General features: G+C 44.3%; 1 long non-coding RNA gene across 2 annotated transcripts; it reads left to right on the forward strand.

Annotated features, from left to right (window-relative positions):
• The first annotated feature begins 566 nt into the window (after window positions 1-566).
• Window positions 567-11,071, forward strand: LOC144112996 (uncharacterized). Of its 2 annotated transcripts, none has more exons than XR_013310573.1 (5): window positions 567-662; window positions 778-856; window positions 1,295-1,446; window positions 5,876-6,226; window positions 10,861-11,071. It is a non-coding gene; the product is annotated as an uncharacterized LOC144112996 (long non-coding RNA). The 2 variants fall into 2 exon arrangements; XR_013310574.1 differs by having other exon boundaries at window positions 648-662; window positions 775-856.
• The last annotated feature ends 14,789 nt before the right edge of the window (window positions 11,072-25,860 follow it).

A 25,860-nucleotide genomic window follows, 5' to 3' on the forward strand; every position in this document is an offset into this window, starting at 1 on the left:
CTTCAAGCACTTGTTGCAATATGGATGTTTCGTACGTCTTCACTTCGTTGTAAATCGTTCCAAGCTTACTGATTATGCAGCAGACAAAATGTCCTAACGGCATGATAGAACGGCGTGCAGAGCACGCTTTCAGATTTCGAAAACGAAACTGATGATCCTCTTTCAGTATTTTGTGGAAGTCAGCTCAGACTTTCTAAGCAATTGTTGCTCTCTAAGCCTTTAGAAAACATAATTTTTGTCATTAACAAAATAAAAGTTATTGCTCGTTGCCTGAAAAAAGGATGAAACAGCATGTTCGGGTTCCGCGCAACACAGTCTCCCAGACATTGAAACCGAAATTGAGGGTTCAATTTTTAGCGCCGCTTAGCGGCCAGTAAGCGCAATGTTGTGGCGATCTCGGGGCTCATTAATATCGAGGAGACGCTTCAGGCATGTTCGTCAATAACTTTTTACAAAATTTGTCACTGTTGCGTAATCTGGCTCCAGATAACGCACGCGTTATTGGCGTTATTGCAACCCATGACGTCGCATTTGTTTTGAAAAAAGACGTCACGTCTGGCAGTTTTTTTTATTGTTGTTCGAGCCACGTTTGAGCCGAGCCGAGCATTGCTTTCAGTCGCTCTATGGCCGGTCGCCGGAAAGGGCGCGCGATCGTGTTGCACGTGAGTAATTTGTGCTTTCAATCTTTTGGTATGCACACACTGAGTGATTGCCTTTTATCTGACACTCGGCATTCCGTTGTAAACTTCCTTGCGCCCGAATATTTTGTGTTAGCAGATAGCCTAGGACTAGCACTGAGCCCGCTTGCCCGGCAGTGGACCCAAAGACCCGGAGGGAAAGACTCATCTGTTTTATCGTAAGTTCTGCTCAAAAGCTCTGTGCAGGTCTACGGAAAAGAGCAAGCGCTGAGTGTGTATTTATATCTTTTGTAAACCTAGCCCAGCGTAACTCATGGTCATGTAAAACACGCATATTTACCAGCTTTTGCGTGCTCTCGTAAAAAGGCGGGAAGCTTTTGACAAACAGTTCAGTTGAACCACGACCGGTTCTATTACTAATAAAGCCAGTCGTGAGTTGAACAAACCGTTTGTGCGATGAGTTTTATACGCGGTCTGATTTTTTGTGGCCCCGCGGCTGGGAAAGTCTGTAGAGTGTTAATTGCACTTTACAATTGTGTGCTGCGGTTACATTTCGCTTTCTAAAACAGGTGCAAAAATTGCGGCGAGATAAGCGATTACGCTTTGGTGTCTGCAGAGCGAAACATGTTCTTCTTTTAAATTCATATTTATTTCAGAAAACAGCACTTGAAAAACTGGCAGGCAGTTTTCTGGTATGCACGGGCCTTCCCGATTCCTGCTTCGAGTCCGGCGTTCGCTTGCTGGTGCAGAGGCTGAACAAATGGGACGTTAAAATGCTGAGGCAGCAAAGGCTTTAAGGTGCCACAAGGTGAGCCCTCCACCTTCTGTGAGAATTTTAAAATGAGTGCTGTGCCACCTGCATCGAACATCGGTTTTACGTGGGGAAGGTGTTTGGACCCAGGTGGCCAACTAGCATGGAACGCATGAGGCAACTGGAAAAGCAAGCTTCCTTTTAAGGTGTCTAATCTTAAGACCTTTTTACGGCTGATGCTGTAAAGAGGCCTTAAAGAGATGAACATTGTGGACAATGTGTTTGATGTCCTTTGACTGTTTGGAAGCTTGTGAGGTGCATAAAGCTCACAAGGCACTGTTGCAGTGTGCGACAGGTCATTGTGGTGATATTAGAAGACATAGTACCGCACAATGGGACAGAGAAAAGGAGCACACAGGATAAGCGCTCGTCCTGTGTGCTCCTTTTCTTTGTCCTGATGTGCTGTGCTATGTCTTCTAATATGCTATACCAACAAGCCCAAATACCACATTGTCAATATTGTGGTCATGATAGGCGTCTTTGATTTGGCTGCACTCTCTGCACTAGTTCTGTGAAGTTCCGCGGTGGTGCCTGCAGCGTCAGTTCAGACAGTTCAAGTGCAGTTTGGCCCTGGCCGCTTCCAAAACGAATGGCTGAGTGCAGGCCCGATTGTCTGATAGCCTTGCTGTCGTCACGAAATTACAGCCAGCTGCATGCCGCCGACACCAACGACCTCCAAAATCCTGAAACACTTGGAAGAATTTTCAAGCAGCAAATCGCAGAGAAGTCTTACCATGAACCTTCTCTAGGAAATTGTCATTTCACAGAAAAAAAAAAACGTTGCTTGTATACACACAGGCGACTTACGAATTAGCGCTGAAATGCTGCCCATGCGACTCGACGTGACCGCTTAGGTTTTCAATATGACGCCTCAAACAGTCACTCACCTCCTCCATGTGTAGGTCGAAGAAGCAGAGAAGCTATGGCACGTGTAATTTAATGAAATGATGACAGTTATTTGCTGAAAGGTTATGGTTTACGGGGGTTCAACGTCCCAAAGCGACTCAGGCTATGAGGGACGCCGTAGTAAAGGGCTCCGGAAATTTTGCCCACCTGGTGTTCTTTAAGGGAGCATAGACACCTAACTTTTGGGTGCGTGGTTTCTTCTATTTAATGTAATGACGCCACTGCAGTGGCTCAGTGGTTATGGGGCTCGGCTACTGACCCGAAGGACATGGGTTCAATCCCGGCTGCAGGTGTCGAATTTTGATGGAAGCGAAATTCTAGAGGCCTGTGTACTGTGTGATGTCAGTGCACGTTAAAGAGCCCCAGGTGGTTGAAATTTTCGGAGCCCTTCACTATAGTGTTCCTCATAGCCTGAGTCTCTTTGGGAGGTTAAACCCCCATAAACCAACCAATCTTTTTTGTAATGAAGTGTAAGGCATTATTATGCACAGATTACCATGTGGCATGCTCCTACGGCTGCTAAATAATTTATAACGGAATTTCTTTCTTGTGCTGTTACAGTTTCAACAGCTGAACAATGACTGTGACCTTAAAGAGAGGTTGTAGGTCATGTGAGGCGTGAAAAACTGCAATGTAATTGGTGCTTCTACATTTGTTGTCATTCCTGCTCTTGAGGAAGGCTGGCTTCAGCACTGCAGTAAATTAAAACGATAAAGCAGCAATTATATCGCAGTTTTTCTATGCCTCTAATGACCTAAAACCTCTCTTTGACGTCACAGCTCTCATTCGGCTGTTGAAACCGAAACAGCATGACAGAAAAATTCGATTATAAATTATTTAGTGGTCGTAGGCGAATACCACATGGTGATTCATGCATTGTAGTGCCTTCCGCATCATTACAAAGAAGAAAATATGCCACCAAAATTAGGTCTATATGCTCCCTTAACGTGCACTGACATCGCACAGTACACGGGCCCCTAGAATTTTGCCTCCATCAAAATTCTAGAGGCCCGTGTATTTTGATGTCAGTGCATGGTAAAGAACCCCAGGTGGTCGAAATTTCTAGAGCCCTTCACTGTGGCGTCCCTCATAGCCTGAGTCACTTTGGGACGTTAAACCCCCGTAAGCCATAAACCTTTCAACAAATTTCGTTAAATAACTAGTGCCATACCTTCTCCGCTTCTTCAACCTACACATGGGCACCGCCATATTGCTGCACCGCAGCTGCGCTTCCATTTCGGTGAGTGCAAGCCAGCCTAGAACTCGTGCTGCACTTTTTGAACTAGTGCAGAAAGTGCAGCCAAATGGAAGAGAACTTATGATTATGTGGCTATTTCCTTTGCATTGGGTGGGCGACAGTTTGTCCTAGCCATTACATAGAAAGAAGAAACAAAGTAAACGTGGAAACATTCACTATTAAGACAACAGCTTTCACCTTGAAGTAACACGGTGGTTTGGGCTAGTTGGTTGCAGTTCATAATGGAGACAAGTTTCGCAGCATGAATAAAATGCACACAGAAGACAAGGAACAAACAAGACAGGACTGTGCTGCTATATTGTTTTTAGCACAGTCCTGTCTTGTTTGTTCCTTGTCTTCTGTGTGCGTTTTATTCATGCTGCGAAACTTGTCTCCATTATGAGCTTTCACCTGCAGACCCCAAATGAACAAAGCCTGCCTGTATAGTGAATAAAGCAACTAGGCTGTCACGGATCTATCAAATTGCAATTTTGAAAGGGGGCCTCCTGCTGTGAAACTGGCAACGTTTGTGCCCCTAGATACAGGCAGTGGCGAGAGGCGAGAAACCACGGACGAATGTAGGTAGGACAGGTAGCTGAACGAGGAAGTAGTTCCCATAATTGAAGAATACATGGAAAGACAAGGATGAGACATGTTTATGTTCTTCCTTCTATGTTCGTCGTTTTGTTTTCACAGTTTAGGAGTAGATGTTTATTGTAGTTTTACTCTTTGAGAAAATGGGGAGGGGGTTGTTCATCTTGCGACATGTGGCCCAAAATACAGAGCACAGGAGTGACTCTCACAACATTAGTGTTTGCGTTTTGTTCCTACTGTTCTGTGTGCTTGCACCCCTTGCCCCCAAATGAGGTATTGACATGATCTTACGTGGTGCTATGCTGGTAAAGGATGTGTGGTGCATGCATATTGGTGTGTGGCATTCAGATTCAAGCATCAACACACGGCTTCTAGTGCAGTAGGAATTATGGGAGCAAAGGAACCTCAAAGATGTAGATGAATTGTTTAGCTCTTCAGTTTGCCTCTTCTGAAAAATTCTGTGACAGGAGGCTTTAATACATGTCAGCCCACCCCTCATGTAATACTCCCTTGTGGGCCTTTGAGGTACAAATAAAGAAAGAAAAGTAGTGCCCTTTCAAACAGTATAATTTGCAACTTTGGTGCAAGATTTTCGGTGGCCCTTTCAGGGAGTGTTTGCCCAGAGCTTGTAGTGATTGCTTAATGTCACTTGGTCCCAAGAACCAGACAGCTAACCAATTGCCCTTGTGCCTCTTGATAAGGAAATCTGAGAGGTCAAAATGACAATTTATCATGGCTGTGAACAGTAATGAGCTCGATGCATTGCCGAAGAGAACCGAGGTCATCTACTTGACAGTGGTAAGAATTTTGGGTTGGTTAGAGCATAGATAGCTTAACATCATCTTCCATATCTTAATAGATGTGGCATTGTTGGCATGTGTAATTAAAAATTTGTTTCGATGTGTGTGGCTGGTGAGCTGTCAGCTCGGGCATGACAAAGTTGTAAGATCAACCAGAAGTACCTGTGCTGTTTGAGCTCAGGGTAAGAGCTTTGAGCAAGGCCACTGCACTATGTCCTTGTTGCACATTTGGCTTTCGTGTTGCTCCAACTTCCTCCTTCCCCCACCTCTGTTAGTAATGTCGCCATGGGGCCGAGTGAAAGTGGTGTGGTGTAATTAAGAGCAGTGGCATGGCCATAAGGTCCATCCGAACAGCACTGCGTAAGGCTTGTTTGCTGGATTGGCCCCGCAGTCAGAACTGAGGTGAGTTATGAGTGGGCCACTGTGGAAAAAGACAGTAGAGCAGCAAAAAACATGCCACGAAGGGTGGAGAGCTATAGTTTGGAGGCAACCTTTGATGCCTGTGTTGCCATTGTGGTCAAAGTAATCTGTGAGACCATCAACGGCAGCACCTGTTCTGAACGCATCGCGTAGCAATAGATCAGAACTTCAATTTTATAGTTGGCTCATGGGCCTTACTGCAGGAGGTGTATGAATCGGTTCAGATTTCACATTGAGACATATCAAATTCAGCAACCTTAGTACTCACAGGTACAGTAAAACCTCGTTAAGACGTACCTCGTGGCACTGCGGAAAAAACTATGTGCAAAGCAGCAATATTGTCACGAAGACGACGAAGCTGGCAGTGGTGCGGGAACGGAAAGGTCGCATTATAGGCAAGTGGCCATTAAAATCATCTCACTGCCATCATTCATCGCCGCTTATTATTCGGCTGGTCGCCACGTAACAGTTGGTGTGCGATGCGGGGTATCATCCTCATCCTGGTCCTGGAGCTTTGGAGTCCTCCGCCTGCCATGATCGTCGGCCGTGTGCACCTGGTTCGCCCCGCCCAGCTGTGCCCCAGACCACCAGACCTGAACTGACCTCGCCGCTCACCCCAGCCCCGTCCCCCACCCTGGCCACATGACATGTTAACATGACTACGCTGGGGCGACCCGAGACGCCGCCCACACGTGAGGACACCGCCCCCCTGCCCATGCCATTCGGTGCGTCCAAGGCCTTCAGCCGTCGGCTCCTGGCGACCTGTGACCCAGAAGCTTCGTGGACCAGGATTCATTCACACATATCTTTCATTGTGGCGGTGAGCACTTCCCCCCATGCCATTTCTATTGTACCGTCCTCTGAACCCATCTCCACTGAGCGCGTTTCTCCGTTGTTGTCTTCTTCTATTCACTATCAGGACGATTGCTTGGCAGCCCCGGGTAGTGTCACGAAAATGACAAAGCTGGCAGTGGCGCGGGAACAAAAAGGTCGCGCTATAGGCGAGCAGCCATTAAAATCATCTCACTGCCATCGTTCATCGCCTCTTATTATTCGGCTGGTCGCCACGTAACAATATGCCCAAACTGAAAGCAGCCTGAGTATATCCGTTGACCTGGTAAAAGATGATACCTGAGGCATTTCAAAGAATGCGCAGGTGAAACCTTTTAATCACATAGCTACGAGTGCAGCCTCGAAGGCATGTAAGCCAGGTCCCGTGTCCCAGCTGCTCTATTAAGCTGTATTTGAGTGAACAACCAAGTGTCTAGCACGCATGCGGTTTTTTCCAGCAGTACGGGTTTAGCTGTCTTCAGCTTCCATGTAGGCGTTACTTTCATTGGATGGCGTTTTGCCACTGATGGAAGCAACAGTGTCAATACCAAACTGGGCTGAAGAAGTCTTGGACTGCAGTGTCTAATACATCACCAATCATGCAGAAAAATGAGTGTCTACAATGCCTCCTCTGCAACAGAATACCTCCTGTAATCCTGTAAACAGGAGGTAGTTAGGAGTACCTGCTATATTCCGAGGCCTGGATTGGGAACAGTTGGGGATAAGAGTTAAGGAGAACACCTTAGTAATCTGCGATTCGCAGGAGATATCGCTAAGTCGCTCAAGAGATCAACTGCAAAGCAAGATCAGTGAGCAGAATGGTGGGTCTAAAGTATTAAAGGTGTATAGACACCTAACTTTTGGGTGCTTGTTTTTTGTTTGTAATGATGCGTAAGGCATTGTTATACATGGATTACCACCTGGTATTCTCCTATAACTACTAAATAATTTATAATCGCATTTCTTTCTAGTGCTGTTTCGGTCTGTTTCAACAGCCGAATGAGGACTGATGCCAACATGTGCCTACAGGTCACGTGAGGCATGAAAAAAACTGCAATATAATCGCTGCTTCCACATTAGTTGTCCTTCCAGCTCTTGAGGAAGGCTGGCTTCAGCACTGCAGTAAATTATAACGATGAAGCAGCGATTATATGGGTGTTTTTCCATGCCTCACGTGACACAAAAGTACTCTTTGACGTCGCAGCCATTGTTCGGCTGTTGAAACCAAAACAGCATGAGAGAAAAATATTATAAATTATATAGCGGCCGTGGCCAAATATTACATGGTGATTCATGCGTGGTAGTATTTTCCACATCATTGTAGAGAAGAAAACATGCCACCAAAATTACGTGCCTATGCCACCAAAATTACGTGCTCTTCCATCTTCGCTGCAGAATGTTGCGCAGTCTGTGTGGCCGTAGAAAAAATAGAAAACAAAAACAGTATTATTTACACAGATTCCCTCAGTATACTTACAGCTATGCACTCCAGAAGTGCAGTCACTCCGATTCTTGGTGACATCATACACAAGATAGTAACAGCGACAGCTCGAGGACCGAGGACAAAACATAAAACTCTGCTTGGTTCCCAGTCATGTCGGCATAAGAGGCAACGAGAGGGCGGATTTCTGCGCTGCTAAAGCTCGTGGCAAGGAAATAAAAAAGTAAATATACCTTTTAAGGATTGCATGAACTTAGTACATTGTAAATTAAGAGAAAATGGCAGTCCGCATGGAATGGCGAAGTGAAAAACTACACTTGGTGAAACCGGTTTTAGGTGAATTTTAATCATATGTTCACCGGGAACGTTTTAAGGAAGTGATTTTATGCCGTCTCCAGATAGGCCACACGCACCTTACACACAACTTCCTGCTAACAAAGCAAGGCAAACCTCTTTGTTAATGCGGAGATGATCTTACTGTTTATCACATTTTATTTTCATGTGTGAAACTTGAAACACTAAGAAAAAAAGTATTTTACTCAATTTTATAATGAATGCATTCCTTTTCATCCAGCACTACTCTTAGATGATAATGCCATTGTTAACATACCTTCCATTTTTAGCTTTTTAAAAGAAGCAGGGGCACTTGAAAAACTAAATTTTGAACCACTTGTTCACTTTATTGCATGGTACATCTCAGCCAATTTCTCATTCCAGAGAAGGCTGAGGCTTTTTATTTGATTAGTTGGGCGCCTCAGGATCCTTGCCCAGCCAAGGATAGCCGCTGAGGCTACCTTACCTTCTCTGTTTTTTACCGGGCAGTTCAATATATTTAGGCCATCTACACCATCGACGATTTTTCATATTCCTAAACATTCTACAGAAAACCATTTCTATACCTTGAGCTTGGCGCATGATGGCCTTAGCTGCCTATGTGCCATAAAACACAACACACACTTTTCGTCCAGTGAGAAGGAAAACAGCTGTTGAAATTCCTGCACAGATTCCTAGTTGAAATGTGCCAGCATCTGTGGGTCCGTTACGGCCAGGGATTCCAGTGTGGTGAAACCCATGCACGAGAGTTAAGTGGGCCATGTCCCGTCAAGAATGCTGCATCTGGGGCAGCATTCCATGGCTGGAGGTGTCACAAGGGAGTGTGGAAGAGGTCGTCTTGTTAATGCTGTCACTCTTGTTCTAGCTTAAGCTGCTGTTCATCGATTTTTTGTGTCATTTTATGTTTCTCAACAATGCCACATCACGTCGTATGCCTTTTCATTGTCTGAACTGTGACAAGAAGAGCATCTCCACCGCAGCCGTGGCCTCGTGCTTGTGTGCTCGCCTTGACTACAGGAGGTCGTGGGTTCGATTCTCGCGGTCTCCGGTCCACCAGCCGGTTAATCCAGAACAGGCCCTGGCCTAGTGCTCGGCTCTCGAGGGGTGGACCGCGTGGGAAGGATAGCCTGCGCCTCAAAATTTCCGTCAAATGTGGGCGCAAAATTGACCTCACGTGGTTAAAACCCGCAGTCCAAAACTCTCGCCTTGTGCCAGTTACAAAACTTCATGAAACGTTCACTTCTCTAGCCTCACGAGAGATGTGCCATAGCACTCTCCGCTCACAAACCCCCTTCGAGCAAAGTGCAGCGGTATTTGCTCGCTACCGTTGCGGCTGGCTCACACACATCGGCAGGTGTGCATGACGGGTTATGGAAAAAATTGGCGGTGGTTTAGCTTTGCTTAAACCTGGAGTGACGCGATAGCTACAGCTGGCTGAGTGGAACTTGGTCACGTGATGAACGACGTGATCAGGCACGGCGTCGCGCCGCCAGCAGCTGCTCCGCACCACGTGACAGCATGGCGGTGCCGCCATGCTAAAGGCTCGAAATGCTACCGTAGTGTAGCTATCGCTACAAAAAAGATGGGCTTCTACCGCACAAGGTGGATTTAGGGTTGCTTGATGGCGGAAATTATTTCTGATCCGTCAAGGCATCGGTTTGGTCGAAGACCCTTTTTCCAAGCACCTCACCCTAGATGAGCTGAGCGCCATGCCGGGGGAAATCTTGTACCCATTAAAAAACCAGTGGGTACCCCTGGCGGCACTGGGAATTGAACACAGCACCTCCTGAATGTGAGGCGGATGCTCTACCACAAGGCCGTGCTTCGGTGCTATGATCTTCGCCAAAAGGTCGAGAAGTGAAAAGCCGAAAGATTGTCGTTCGGCAGCTTACAAAGTCAAGCTGTCATTTTTTTTCCTGAACACAGTTGTGGCTCAGACAAATTGTACCATTCTACATGATTTCCCCTCATTCATTGCGATGCTCAATAAGCTTTAGGATGTGATAAATGATGAGGAGGAATAAAATATTTGTGTGAAATGTTTCTTTTCATCATTGCATTTCGTGGAAACATGTTTGTATTGTAATTTCAAATATCTGTTTTAATATTTGAACTACTCGAAAATAAAGCATCTCACAGTACTGGCCGGCATTTCGAAAGGCCCTGGTATGCGCAGCATGTATACGAGAGCAGACGATGCAGCGGTCCCTGTGGCACTACTTTTGGAGCCCACATGACCAGGGTTGCTGCTCTTCCTCGGGAGGGACGTCGTAACGCACCCTGACACTCAGAAACCGAAATTGCTCAGTATAAGTAATGTGATAATATTTAATGCACATATTTGAATCGCGGAGCACGTACCACGTGCCTGGTAGGAGTATGCTATGTTTGAAACTAAGAACACTCCAACCAAAAATTTGGTGTCTCCGCCTATTTAAGGTTTTGGGTTTAGCATATGGAGCTTGTGACCTCCTGTGTGCCAGTGTCAGAAGCCTTTCAGGAACTTTTTCATTGTTTGTCTTGACTATTTTCATTCATCCTTGGTCTCTGCCTTGTACACACTTCTTTTTGTGTGTGATTTCTCCGGCACATCTTTAACAATGTTCCTTTTATCCTTTTTTGAGGACCTTTCTAGTGTCCATACGCAAAGCCACTACAGGAGTGCGTGGGCTGCTGCTATAGTCTGTTGGAAGATGTCCTCATCTTTTTTTCTCTCATATGCACTCGATTTTTTGTGTATTTGTTTGTGGGCTTCTCTTAGTGGTTTGTTAGTTGCGTTTTATTGTTCTGAGCTTGCATACTTTTTTTCTCTTTTCATGGCATCCAACCCTGTGTATTACTGACACTAGTGGAGACTGCAGCAGCCGACCTTGCATGGCGCGGCATTCTCTGGTTCCAGGCTACTGGCTCAAGATTGTGCCCACAAGTCTGCACCTTTGCCTACAAGCAGAGTCGCATTAGACCCACATTGGCCAGGGCTTCCATGCCAAACAAAGTATTCCTACCGACGCGCCTTCTCAGTAATTAATGAAGCGTATGAATAAATGAGTAACAACTTCATTGGCCCTATAGAAAAAACGTGTCACAAAGCAGTTTTTTTTTTTTTTAAGACCATACCCAGCCACCACATTGTTTCCTCCGAGTAACCTACTCATCTTTGCGGTAAGTGCTTGCCGTGTGTCGCATCACAGTCTGAAGTGTTGCTGCAGAACCGCATATTGCCTTCCTGTTTATGCAATTGCAGCAGAAAATTCTCCACAAAGGTTATGAGGAAAAGAAATTTCAACAACATGCTGCTTTGAGGCAACTACGAAAAGGGTGCTGAAGCCCAATGAAAATGTAAATCAGGTAATGAACAGGATGTTTGTGGGCACTGCACGTGTGTACTTTTAATGCGTAGGAGGGGACAGTTTCAACTTTTTTACAGGTGGGTAGCACCTTTTCTAATTGCATCACCACTGAGTGTGGGCTGCTTGTACCGATACCACCACCTCACTCAGCACTTGAGCATTGACAGTGCTAGGGAAGCTCTTGCTGAACATTGTAATCGAGGCCCTTTGAATTGAGTATTCCTTGTAGATATTTTACAAAGGCAAGGTAACTGTCCTAACAGTGCTACTGGGATTGCAACTCGTTGCAAACGAGGCGGACTCTGTAGCACTGGCCCCTTGCTGGCAGTTTGTGAAATTGGTATTACCCGAAACTGCGCTGTAAAAGAGTATAAAGAAAACGATGTCTTCTACAGTAATTCATGCCATGCAACATGACATGGAAACCACCACTTGGCCATTTTATCCATTGCCTTCAGGTTCAAGACATCTGCCAGTTTCTGTACGGTAGCTTCAGACTGTTGCACTGGAAAACTACATTTCTCTTGAAGGCACTTTTTGAGCAGAAATTGGGTTTAACCTGGTTTTCATGATTTATGCTTCGGGTGCACAAACTGGGTAATATCAGGCTTTAACTGCTAACAAAAGGCCCTAAATATTTGCTAAATTTGATTTATAGTCTTCTCTTACTGTTGTGAGATATCTTTCCTCAAGCAGAACAGTGGCCTGAGCTAGATGTCTGAGTGATTAATTCGCATCACCTCTTAATGTCAGATTATTTTTTTTCTTGGTTCTAACTTTTCTCAGCTGCTGAGGGTCATTATTGCCAGAGAGGTATGTAAGGTGCGTACTGTACAAAGACAAGGAAAGCGCTTAATTCAAACCTGCGGTATTTACAAACTGGCACTTCGCTGCCATCAAAATCGCATATTTCAGTGCGACAAAGCTGCCGGTAATGTAAGCGTACGCAACAGCCGTACAGCTTATTACCTGTCCTGACCGATGAAGTATGGCAATGTTTGCAGCGTGCTGCATGCAGCCAGCGTGGAGAACCACTCGTCTACTACCCCTGTCACACAGTGCTTTCGAAGTGCAGTTTCTCTCGCCAGATGCGCTCCTGTTCCTGCCACGATGTAGGACCAGTTTATTTTCGCACATGCGGGGCCGATCAGGTGCAATCTATGAGGCGCCGCTATCTACAAAACCACCGTCGCACACACGCGTCCACTCTTGGCGCTCTTGATTCAGTTCCAATAGATTGACCGAAAGTTTGAGCTATATAAAAGCGAGCACGAAACGAGAGTTCACTAGGTGAGCGTGTGTTTGAGGAAGGATCGCGCATAAAAGGTTAGTTATTACTTAACGCACTGATCATATGGTGCTTGCATGCGGCACAGCGAAACGGTGATATAGATATGAGATGGAATTCCGCAGCGGCGGGGGCTCTTAAAGGGACTATGCAACGAATAAAAAGTCACTTGTAAATGTTTTCAATGCTTAGAAATAATGCTAAGAAGCATTCACACCAAGTATGAGTCTTCAGAACTGAGCCGGCAGTTTATTATGAACTTGTAAAAACCGTGTTTTTCAAAATTCGCGGGCCGTTTGGTGTGCTCGTAGTGACCGATTTTGGAACTAAAATCGGGAAAAAAGACGTCACTCTACCCATGACGTCGCCAGGCCACCACACGCTGTCATTCGCTGGAGCCACGGCTGCCACGACGTCACGGGCACACTTCCGGTAGCCGTGAAAATCGTCTGCTCGTGCCGCCGCGCGACCCTCTCGGGCAAGCGCGAGCCAGGGCATTGCCTTCATGCATATGGTTTCAATTTTCCTCTGCCGCCTCCTTCTGTCGAGAGTTCCGGAGCCACTCGCACGGCTCTTCGTGCGCACGCATACGGCTCGATGCCCATCGCGGCCGTAAAAGTGAGGAGTCGCACCTCGAGGTCCGGGTTTATTACTGCTAATTACCTCAGATGACAAGCAAAGAAACCCGACGTGTGCCACTATCCAGGGAGGCGAAGAGACCGGAGAGATGCCGCCACGCCACCGACGCTGCTGCTGGGGGGCTAGAAGCGACAACCGGAAGTTGCAAAATAAACGTCAGTGGATGACGTATTCATGGGTAAGGCCTAGTCCCAGAGCCGTTTTCTTTATTTTTTTCTGGTGCTCCTCGTGTACGAGTTGAGGGGGGAGAGGAGGAGCGCAATTTATAATAGTCTATATCTTCGCTGTTATTGATGCTAGCTCAAAAATTCTTGCACTGGGATGACGAGTGATTGAATGCCTATCTCTCGTCTGCTTTACGTAATCTCAATTTATTGCATAGTCCCTTTAATTCTAGCCCCCGCAATGAAAAGAGGCAGGATTGGTTTTTTTTCTTTGCAAAACAAACATCCAGTAGAACCCCGTTGTTACGTTCACAGTTGCTGCGTTTTACCCGGTGCTACGTTTTTTGTTTCTTTTTCATATGAACCAGATAGCTCAGATGCCACAGAAGCCCCTACAACAGAAACTGGATCGCCTATATATGTTACATAATGCAATTGTTGCATAGTTCCCTTGTCGTACATCGCGAAAGTCATCTCACGTTGGTAGTTTACACCGTCCCGGAATTCGTTCAATGCACGCGTAATGGCGGCGCCGGCCAGAAAAAGCGAGGCTATACACGTACTCCATGTAGGTGCTTAATTTTTGTTCGCCGCTGCATTCGGTGACTTCTGGAAGAAAGCACCCAGGCCAACGCCAACACACCTACAGACCATGTGATTTTTTGTGCGTCTGTTGGCACAGTTGCATCACCGCTGCGATGCTAACGCGAACGACAGGACAAAAACTGAACTATGCTGCGGCAGACGGCACAAACAGCGCTGTGCGAAATGCGGTTGCGTGGGTTGGCTCCGACAATATAGTTTCTGCCATCCACTTTATTCTTGTCACCTGCACCTTAAAATAAACAATTTCTAGATTCCAATAGGCAATGATTCTATGGGATTAATGCGGCCACCGCTATAGGAGCGAAGAAGCGCATGCGTACCGCATCTGCGCACCGCTCTAGGCATGCTCCCTCTTCACTGCTAAATCTCTTCCACAGACAGCTGCTCAGGCTAACCGAGACTCATCACAGCCCGTTTCTGACGCTTTGCACATATGCAGAACGATCGTGAGAACCACACGCTAATTCCAGAGAAGCATATATGGTGCATATGTCACAATAATAAAAACTGCAGGCAGCGCTGCACAATTTTTTTCACGCTAAACATACGGCTACTACGTTTCCTGGCTGTTGTTTTTTTTCTTTTCGCGGTCCCATGAAGAACGTGACGGTAATGTTCTGTTGCATTTAACAAATATATAAACACGAGTGCACACTCAACTCTCACCTCAGGTTGTACATGCAGGCCAAAAATTGAACTTCATATTGTCTCTGGAACGTTAAATAAAATAAGTAATGTTTTGCTGTATATCTGATGAGATCAAATCATCTTTGGAATACCAAATTTCATTTATGATTCAGCACATTAGCATACCAAAAAATCGTATATTTAGATATCGGGCGTACATGGCCTATAGGGCCATCCTCTCCCAGATGCACACAAATCGCGTACATCACCACCTGGACGATATGACCACAGATGTCGCACACGCCCAAGAATGCCGATTCCATGGCTGCAGCTAAGGTTTTCGACCAGAAGAATGGGTAACAGGACGAGCTGATGCAGGTTGATAGCTTGCAACAGAGAAATAATCACTAGAGAAATGCATCCCTGTATGTGCACTCACAACTACAGCTGAACTAGTTTTTATTGCTATGTGAAATATGTAGTAGTTACGGAAGAAGAAAATAAGTAAGGCATGGTATTGCACAAAACAAAAAAATAAATGCCATTCAGCAGGTGCATGTGAGAGTTTTCAGTGGCAAGGTATATATATGCCGAGCCTAATTTACTTTCTAGAAGGTACCCTATAATCACTATAATCGTGCTATAATCACTGAAAAATTGATAGTCTACTGTGTGTTTCCTCTGAAGACGTGATAATTTTTAAATAGATTTTTTTGTGTTAATAGAGTGCGTCAGAATAAACTAACATGAGTTATTTAACCAGCAGGCTGGTAATCTAAGATTTAATTTTTTACCAATTACAGTAATGTGACTTATTTATTGAAAGGTTAATTATAGCTGACCATAATATCCGCATCAGTTTTTAGATTTTTCAATATATGATTCTCGTGGCTGCAGCGCAGTGAGTTTACGGTGCCCAAAAGGGCAAAACTGCATGGGTCAGAGGGGCTTGCAGCCACGCCTACAAGTGCATACCCAGCTATCTCCTCTAGCAGTTCCCGCCATGGGCACTAAAGTATATATACTTTATTCCCTGTTACTGTTTTTCCAGGTTCAGCTGGTGTCAAAGAGATCTCTTTAAGAGGTATTCCTTATAAAAAAGAAGTAATCAAAACTAGGACACATCTCGCACACGAAGATTACAGCAGAAGCCTTAACACAGCTGCAATGTATGCCTGCGGGCTTTCGACTGGTACCAACTTAAAATGTAGACAGTTTAATCTGACATATCAAAGCTGAGACCATATAGAACCCTGTGGTTTCCATAGCTGGAGACTATTGGAAATCAGCCATGCTTACGAAGTTGACCTACTGTTGGTCCAAGACAGAAGTATTTAGCTTCTATTAAGTCGCTAACTGGAACTATTTGCCGTTATATTTCAGGTGCACCTGTTTTCATTATAGTTTCACTTAGTTCTAACTGGAACAATGCTTTGGAAGACAAGGTGGGCCATCACATATAAGCAAACAACTACGATTCTTTGTTTAAAACTGGCCAACAGGTTTCTGGTTGAGACTGGGTGATCTTGGTTCATATGAGCTGCAACTATGCCAAATTCTCAATTTAGGATGTTTCCCTTGCGTGTATGTAAATCCAGATGGCAATTACCCAGTGAAGGCAAATTATATTTCACCTTAACTAGCTGATGTTATATCTTCTCGACCGTAGAGAAAAATAGGTTTAAAGCTCCTTCAAGTAAGTGCTGTAGCAATGTAAGACCCAGTTCATTTTCAATGAAAGGTATGGAATTTTTATCAAGCAGAAAGATACAGTAGGGATTAAACTGCAATGCGGAACATAGGTCATATGATTACTTCGGCATCACAAAGCTGAACTTTTCTCATTAAATAGAAGTAGAAATAATTTCCTTATTATTAAGGTGTCAGGCTGAAAGCTCTTGACATTTGTTGTTATCAAAGCTGCTGAGGCAAGAAAACTACGTAAAACATACATTGTACCCCATTAAAGGTGACGCATGGACGAATGTACATCAGATGAGCCTGTGCTCAGTGCAAAAATGCAAAAATGATGCAGACAGCACAAAAAGTGCCAGCAGCTCCTGTAGAAGAATTTAAATGCCCAGATTGCAGTATAAATCAATCATAAATCAATATGTTCGGAACAATGCCTGAATACAAAGTTTCAAATCAGGTGATTTATTGAGCAGAACAAAATAAAATGCACTTCACTCGTCCTGTCTATACATTGATGGAAAGGCATGAATGTCTGACAATGTACTAGACCTCTTTCCTATTCTTCTCCCAGTCTGACAATTGCAGATACATCAGATAAGCCAGACTATATAATTACTGGAACAGGAAGCAAAAGAAGAATCAAAAGAAGCAAAAGCTACTAGGAACAGTTACCCAGGCACAACAGTTTTTTTTTTCTTTTTGAAACATTGCAGTCAAATTGATCATAGTGCACTCACAGTGGGAATGTGATTTCACAAGAAGTGTGCTATCAAGTAGAATTGCTTTTACATGACATGGTTTGTATTGTGCCGAGGTTAAACATTTTTTCAGTCTCACCTTATCTATGCTCTTTCTGAAGATGCCATCTGGTAAAAACTTTCATTTACCTTCCACACACACATGCACGCAGACAACAGCGGCTTTTTCACTGCCAGAAGACTGCGAGTGGTAATGCAATAAAACGTTGAAAATTAATACAGCAATTTCAGTTGCACCTTCAGGCTGTGCACAGATGTCACAGTAAAGAGCTCATTGGGTGACCCATCAAAGTTGTCAGGCACATATAAGCCAGCGTGTTGCCTTCCTGTGCCTAGCTAAACTTTGCAGTTCCGCAACTTTCGATGAGAAGTAGATTTTTTTTTTAAGTTTGATTTCTAAAAGCGCTGATGAGTAACTGTTTGAAAAAAGACAATGAAAAGATGTAAGACCTAGAAAGAGGAAAATGTGAGCAATTGATGACATAAGATAGCTATTAAAACACATTTCAAACATTCTTCAAGCTATATTGTCCACATAGCAATATCAACATGAAGGACATGAAACAAATATTGTAATACCTTATCTAAGAGTGCTATGTCTGAATTTTTGAGTTTCCTTTCATGGATGCTAGCCAAAGACTTCACATTAAAGAGCAACCATGGAATCTTCCGTAATGTGATGCAAACACAAATGAAGTGGTCTCGTCATAATAAACTACTACTTTAGTATCAAAGAATATGCCAGGATATTTGATTCAGTTCACATGTTCTATTGGTACACAGCTGCAGGAGAGAGAGCCATGGCGAAGTAAAAATACCACTCTATCTATAAGCCTTCCTGAAACAGATCATTTTCTTGTGTGCTAACTGAAATTCCATTGTCAGAAGACCATTTAATCACACAATTTACGTTCTACTGCGACTAATGCATTGCTGTCTCAAAGTGTGCTTGATCTGTGAGCAAAACTGTGCTCTCCATGCACTGGAAGACCAAGCACCTTAAGGTATCGAGCTGAAACTATTAGTTATTAAATTTTTTAAAAGAATACGGACGGTGAAATAGAATCCAGTGGTTTACCAGCCTCTATATATTGGCAGTGGATCACCAGGTCCGGTTTGGTTATTTAATTTAATAATAAACAGTCATGCAAAAAATTCTTAAGGATAGCCAAAAGGGACCTTAAAAGCCAAGTGAGTACAGTTTGCTTGGTAAATTCTCATAGCTCACCGCATCAATGATTTTCTGAACATTGAGAAAGAAAGCGCAGTTAAACAGTTTCTCAAATGACAAACACAGCGCATCTGCAGATTTGCCAAGAATTAATGCAATGCCCCTTCCTGTAATATAGGCATATTGACAATTGGATAAAACAGAGAATGTGGAAAAATTTTGTCATTCATTGAAATAGGAATTTTTTTAGTATTTGTGATGGAATCAATAACAGCTAGGTAAATTTATTAGTTCTCAATGCATTCTTTTGCCTTCCCTTGAATAGTGACCCATATAGAAGTTTTACAGATCATATTGCAGCATTTTCCTGAACCTCACGAATCAAAAATATGTTTGCAAAAGCACGATTATTTTGTGGTAACAGTGAAGCGGGCTTATTTCACAAGAAACTGCGCTAACCTGGCCAGATTCCCTTTGGAGAGCCTCAGAAGCTATGTTAAAGCAGGTAAAGGTTTTTTTTTAGTATGCAGATGTTGTTGAGTTAATCCCATTCCACTGCAAGCCTGAAACATTGACTGAAATTATCAGCTTTTTATGCAGGATCATGCAGCAAACCATCGGTGCAAGGGCGAGATCTCTTCTGTGAAGGAGCTAATATGTGACATCTTTGCAGGGTTTTTTTTTTTCAATTAATAATAACAGTAACAATAATAATAATGCCTTATAAGCATTAAAACAATATTATGTCTAAGAAAGGCTTCTAAAATACTTCAGATGCAACTGCAGCACAAGCACCCAGATTCACATAAAGCCGACACAAAATAATCGTCTCGTGGCAACATGAGAGGATCTCTTTTGTAGCCTTCCTGTTTCCAGACAAACCTCTCACTGCCCCCCCATCTTCGTATTCTTCAGTGCATCCTTTTTAAGATACACCTCTCACCCCTGGCTATTGTTTCGTCTACCATCTCAGAGCCTTCCCTGCATGCCCCATTAGCACCAATCCCTATGCTAACCTGGAACGTTCCCTTTCCTCCTGCCCCGTTGCCTTTCAATTGCAGCATTACCGATAGCCTCGGACAAGCTGATATTGAACAGCTGGGTTTGGTGGCCCTGGCACAGGATGTCCATGGCTCTTTGTGTTGCAACATAATAAAGCTGTTTCTCTTTCTCTCACACACACACACACGCGGCTGCTGCAGCATCCGTCCATGCGTGTCTTCCTTAATTGGAATGTGGATGTTTGTGCTGCAGTTACATCCAAAGTATCAAAACAACTTGCCTGAAACATCGTTTTCCTCTTAATATATTTTGTTTACTGGTGAATATATTGGAGTGCTTGTCTATTTTTTGGCTTGGTGGGTGCCATTTATCAAACTTTCTTCCCTCTGTATAAATTCAATCAATGATTTGTTGCTTTGTCTGATGTCTTTAAATAATGCTCCTCATTCACCTACTTCTTTTTTTGTGCTGTATATAGGACAGTTGACCACTTGCTTTTGTTCTGCTGTTCAATATGCAAGCAATGAGTATGTGTGCAGTTTATGTCCAAGTTGAACGAGCCCACGCTTGTCTGTGGCTTGGCTCTATGGGGTTCACCATCCCAAAGTGACTCGGGGTGTGAGGGACGCTGTAGTGGTGCGCTCCGGATAATTTCGATCACCTGGGGTTGTTTATGACTTATTGCACAACAAAGGCCTCTAGCATTCCATCTTCATTGAAATGAGGCCAACAGGGACAGTATCAAACCTATGTCTTTCAAGTAAGCAGCTGAGCACCATAACCACTAAGGCACCTCGGCGGCTTGCCCATGCTTTTAATTCAGTGTTTTGGTGTATACATTGCATCCGTCATCACCTTTTGGGTCACCTCATCAAGCCACTAAGAGCAATAGCTTTTTGTGGCTGCTCCCTCCTTGCACGAGAAGAAAATTCAATTTAAATTTGAAAAAAATTATGTATTCAAATATTTTGTTTCATAACCTTACTTATTTACTCTCAAGGCTCAAGGGATTAAGAGAAATGGGTGAACAGAACAAATTATTAACACAACAAATCAGTTACAGTTTTCTTTAAGGTGATGTTATTGACGATCACAGTGATGAAGGCAAAAAAGGTGCTTGCAATCATTACTTGTGTGTTGAAAAAATGAATTGGAATATATATTAGTATGACATGAGAGAACACAACATGTGATCATTATGTGATAAAATGTAGGGCTCATTGTAGTGCTCATGAAAAGCTGAACATCAGTGCACAAGTGGAAATAAGTAAATGTAAAACAGAAAACAATACTGACTGTAGTGTTCAAAACTGAATGGTAAAAAAAGCAAAAATTTATAGTAAAACAAAAGAAATATCAATATTCAGTCATGACAAATTTGGCGTCAAAGGACATTTGTAACGTTTAAAACATTTTGGCATTCTAATATCTCTTCCAAATTTCAGCAAGAATTATGGAAATTTTAAAATGTGCAGTAAAATAATTATTTTGATCTAAGTTTAATATTTGTCTTTGCTGTTTTGCCAATGCCAAAGACAAAATTTTTCTCAAAATTTGTAATATCTATAAGTGCAGTTTGAAACACTTTCTGTATAGTAAAAGCTCGTTAATTCGAACTTCACGGTGCCGGGAAAAAAGTTCGAATTATCCGATGTTCGAATTATCGAATGGCCTCGAAAAAACTGACAAGAATCATTTGCATTACGGTATGTGTCGAACCCAGTCGCATAAGGAGCCCACCCACCCCCGATTTTTGCCTAAGAATTTGAAAGAAAAAAGCGTCAGTCGTTAATGCTTCCCTCCGTTTCGCACCCTCACGGTCCACACCGCATTTCTTGGCACTGCGCCAAGAAGCTGCGCAGCTACCTTTTGACGTTAGCTCTATCATAGGTGGGGGGAGCGAACTTGGCAGAGTGCCAGCGCTTGTCCGTTTGTGTAAGACTTTTCACTATATTCGGCTTATCGTGCCATGGGCGATTGGGGCGGACGCCGTCTACTGCCACTCAATCATTGGAACGCGCGACAGCAGCAAGCGCCTTGCGCCTTTTGCAGCGAACGGTGCTAAAAGCCGGCGTCATGATCGCGGCTGACCGCGTGGTTCCGTTGGCAACTGATGGGTGGAAGGATGGAGGACACTCGCAAAGGAAAAAAGTTTTTCGCACGTAATTTGTAGCGCCCGTCTGAAGTCATAGCCTTTCATGGGCATTGGCTGGGGCCGCCCCGACAGTACTCATCCGTATTTCCGAATTAACAGGGCTCGAATTAACGAATATTTACCGTATTTACTCGCGTAATGGACCCACTTTTTTTCCCAGAAAAGTTGACATCAGTTTGGGGGGAGGGTTCATTACGCGGGAAAAGTTTCCAACAGATTTTTTTTTGGAAGGGTCGATATTTCATATATCTCCGTCCGTCCTTCCGTCGTCAACAAACGCACGCGGTCAGACGCGTTCGTGCCGCTAGTGTTTAGCATCGTTCAGTTTGACGAGATCCGCGGCAACTTTGTGCTAGCCGGCGGCGAGATAACGCTAACGTGCTGAACACCGGCCCTGAAGGCCAAGCGCGCGTTTCTTACTGCGAGGTTAAGAACAATACAGTGACGAGGGTCTAATGCGAATATTTAAGCTTTAGTTTAGAGTGCACAGCGTCTTGGCGCTCTGCCAAGTTCGCCGAGCGCGCAGCGCCCCCCACTTCCCAACCCCTCTGCAGGAGCTCTCCTCAAATTATAGAAAAAAAACAAACAAATGATGTTACGGCGGCGGCAGCAGCTTGGCACGCTGCCAAGGTCCGCGCTGCGCCCCCCCCCCATCCCCCCGCTTCATTGCTTCCCCCCTCCCCTCTGGCTGGAGCTCTTCTCAAAAGATAAACAAGTTGTGATGTCGGCGGCGAGCAGCATCTTGGCGCGCTGCCGAAGTCTGCGCTGCGGACGGGGGCGAAAACTGAGGAACCCGCTAGGCTGGAAAACAAAGTAAATTCTGGCCGACAAAAGTGTGTGTGTGTGTGTGTCGGGGGGGGGGGGGGTCATTACGCGAGTAAATACGGTAGTTCCGAGCTTCGGAGCCCGCGCGGCAAAGAGGGTAGGCAGCCGCCGCCGCGCCGGTGATGGCGCCATTTAGGCTTTACCCACTCTTCCACGGTTTTATCTGGTTCCATCTTCTGTCCCAGTTTAGCACGTGCGCAGCCTCTAAGTACGCGCAGTCGCTTTTTTTTTTTTTGGCCACGTGCTGTGTGCCAAGCCGCCCAGACGGGGCGGCGCGTAGTTCGAATTATCCGTAGCGGAACCGACTCGCTTTCCAATTAACGGGCTTTTTTATCCACAAATCTGTATGAAGCTTGGCCGGACCAAGTATAGTAGTTCGAATTATCCGAAAATTGGAATTATCGAGGTTCGAATTAATGAGCTTTCACTAACATGACCATAACAATTGTCAAGTTGAGATTTTAGGGCATCGTCAAAGGTGTCTACCCCTCATATTAATAAGAGAGCAAGAGCTGCATTGCAACTATCCAACATTAAAATTATCATTAAACTGCAAAATCAAATTGCCCCAATTGAAGGATGCATTGTGTTTCTGTAAGTTACAGTTGTTCCCGTTAAGCTGGTCACAAGACGTGATCCCAGCTCTTTTAACAGCACTTCAACAAACCTTAACAACAACAAACCTTAACCTCCCAAATCTGTGTCTGGGACACTTCTCACTCATCGCCATTCAGGGGCTTCCTGTTGATATCAAATTTGCAGCAGAGTTCGTGGAAATAATAATAATAATTGGTTTTTTGGGGAAAGGAAATGGCGCAGTATCTGTCTCATATATCTTTGGACACCTGAACCGCGCCGTAAGGGAAGGGATAAAGGAGGGAGTGAAAGAAGAAAGGAAGAATAGGTGCGGTAGTGGAGGGCTCCGGAATAATTTCGACCACCTGGGGATCTTTAACGTGCACTGACATCGCACAGCACACGGGCGCCTTAGCTTTTTTCCTCGTGGAAAAGGCAGATCAGCTTTTTGACACGTGGTACACGTGCGACACATATGGTACACATGTGTGAGGGTTCGGCACACCATGCCTTCCTTGAGTTGCCCCTAAATAGAATTGCCCAATGGCATTTTGGTTGCCCTCGAAACAAGTAACCGCGCTACATCAAAGGTTGGCAGATTGCAATTAAAGCCTTGCTCCTGCTGTGGACTATCTGAAAGAAGATTTTCAATTTACTCATCTTTTCACTCGCTGATTTCTGCTAGACCCTTTGCAAACTTTTTTGAATTATTCATAAAAAAAACAGACCGTACTCAGACACAATATGCAGCAATTCGTTGCCACTCTAAAACATATCTCGATTGGCAAAGTTTTCAAGCTTTCTCAAGGAGACTGTGAAGTGACAACAAATGCATTCCTCATTAACTTGGAGGGTGTTTCCGTATTGTTGTCATGAAGCAGCATACTAACCACAAGCCACAGCAGGCCGCAAGGGTCTTCCCAACATGCCCCTCGCATAGTATATGGAAATGTGTATCATATCACTGTCACTCTTTTGAAGAGCTTTTTTGATCTGAGAACTACTGAGTGTACATGTGAGGGAACACTGCTTGCAGCAGACGGTGGCTCTGCCCATGGGCGACACCAACTTTTCATACTACTCAGGAGAATGGTGATTCTAAGCGCGTTTTCATATTTGCTGCCGCAACCTCTGAAGAATGTCTATATTATTAAAGGAATTAGATTCCGCCTTCGGACAAGAAATTACTTAGTGTGACCAGTGCCCACAGATCAAATGTGTGTAAGAATCTGGTTGAAAGGATGCCAAACCGGCAAGGTATGTTCTGTTCAGTAGGCTGAAGTCTGAAGTTTCTTAATGTGCCACACAAGGCTGCAAGGGTACACCTCATTCATCAACAGAAGCACAGACACAAAGTCGAAACACATGCTCCCACCAGAAAGAAGTGTAAATATACTGTTTATATTCATGACGGATCGTGTTAGTAAATGATTAAAATATTTAGTTTTTTATTGCTACCTACTGCTTATGTGATCTCTCTTGAACTTTTGTTGAACTATTTATTTGTTATGTTCATAAATGTTTTGTATTTGTTATGTAAGGGGGGTTGTGGCTCTTCTGCTGAGCCACAACACCCTTCTGCTAAGCGTCTTTCACACACACGGTTCACCACGGGGAGTGATGTGGCTGCTATGCTAGTTTATAATTCTGCTCTGGTTGCACATATATTGTACTTGCTTTTGCCCTAGCTGCGTTACTTTTTTTATGAAATGCAACATTGCTTTCTGGAACCCTTGTGTGCCTTGTTAGTCTGAGCATTGTTATGACCAGGGGTTTTGAATTTACTTTTTTCTGACTAATACTAACAGCTTACAAAAGGTACCAGGGAACCCCGTGTTGTATGGCTTCTTTCTCCTCCTGTTCAACAACACAGAGCCTTACAGCCACTCAAGAAATGCCAGAATTAAATTAATAATGATTAGCTGTATGCTGAAATCAGTCTCTATAAGCAGTTGTAGCGTGATTACTGAAAAAAATAAACTAGTGAAACTTAATGTTGAGACATGCATGGCTTCAGCTGCTCAAAAAATCCAAAAAGTACTCTGCAGAACCCAAGGGTTTTGTGGTATATAATTTGCCATCCCCTGGTCATGACTGTTGCACTCTATTTTGCTGTTGGGGAAATTAGTAACATCTGGAATCCAGTGCCAGCAAAAAAAGGCTGGCCCAAGTGTTCGGCTCTGTAAGAATTTAGATGGGTTATACACATAAGATGTGACTTGGTTGTCATGTACGCTAGTGTGGAAAACAGGCATTCTCAAACTATGATAGTGTTACATATAGTGTCTCTTTTAGGAATTTCTTCTGTAAGTTGTAACATTGAGGGTTATACGTCGCCAAGCAACACATGCACTAGGAGGGACATAGTAGCAGTGGTCGGCATGTTATATTGAATCCCTTAACATGTGCGGACACTGTACAGTACAAGGACCACTTGCAGTTTACTATTTAGTAGATCACCCGGCATTGTGGTCGATGCAATGTAATGCCACACAGAGAATTACTGGCTTGAAATCCAGGGTTCGACGGAAACCCGTCTGGTCGGGTATGTTCATGGCGGAAAATCTTCAAGCGCCGACCAATCATTAAAAAGGATGACGTTTCGGCCCCGGCTTACGGGGGCCTTGTTCACAATGAAAGAAAGACAGGAGTGAAGGTAAGTTATATAGGTTTCATGGTATGACGCAAGCAGCGGGAGTATATCGGGGGTAGATTGCCTTCGTTGCGATTAAGCGTGTTTGCCGTCGTCTGAATATAAAAAGATTCTAGGTAAAGCCTTGTCGTCTTGCTCTTTTCTTTTCCGATTATCTTCGAGTCGTCCCAGTCGATGTCATGGCCCTCGGAGATAGCATGATCAGCCAGTGCGTTTGTTGCCACGCGCTTGTTCTTGACATCATTGTGGTGCTGCTGCAATCCAGATCTGTCTTTTTCTCTTCCAGCGTAGAGCAGAGGTTCTCCGATCGGCGGACAAGCGAGGCAACAACGGACTTCTT

Source organism: Amblyomma americanum, chromosome 1 (assembly GCF_052857255.1).
Source record: "Amblyomma americanum isolate KBUSLIRL-KWMA chromosome 1, ASM5285725v1, whole genome shotgun sequence".
Taxonomy (NCBI): Eukaryota; Metazoa; Arthropoda; class Arachnida; order Ixodida; family Ixodidae; genus Amblyomma; species Amblyomma americanum.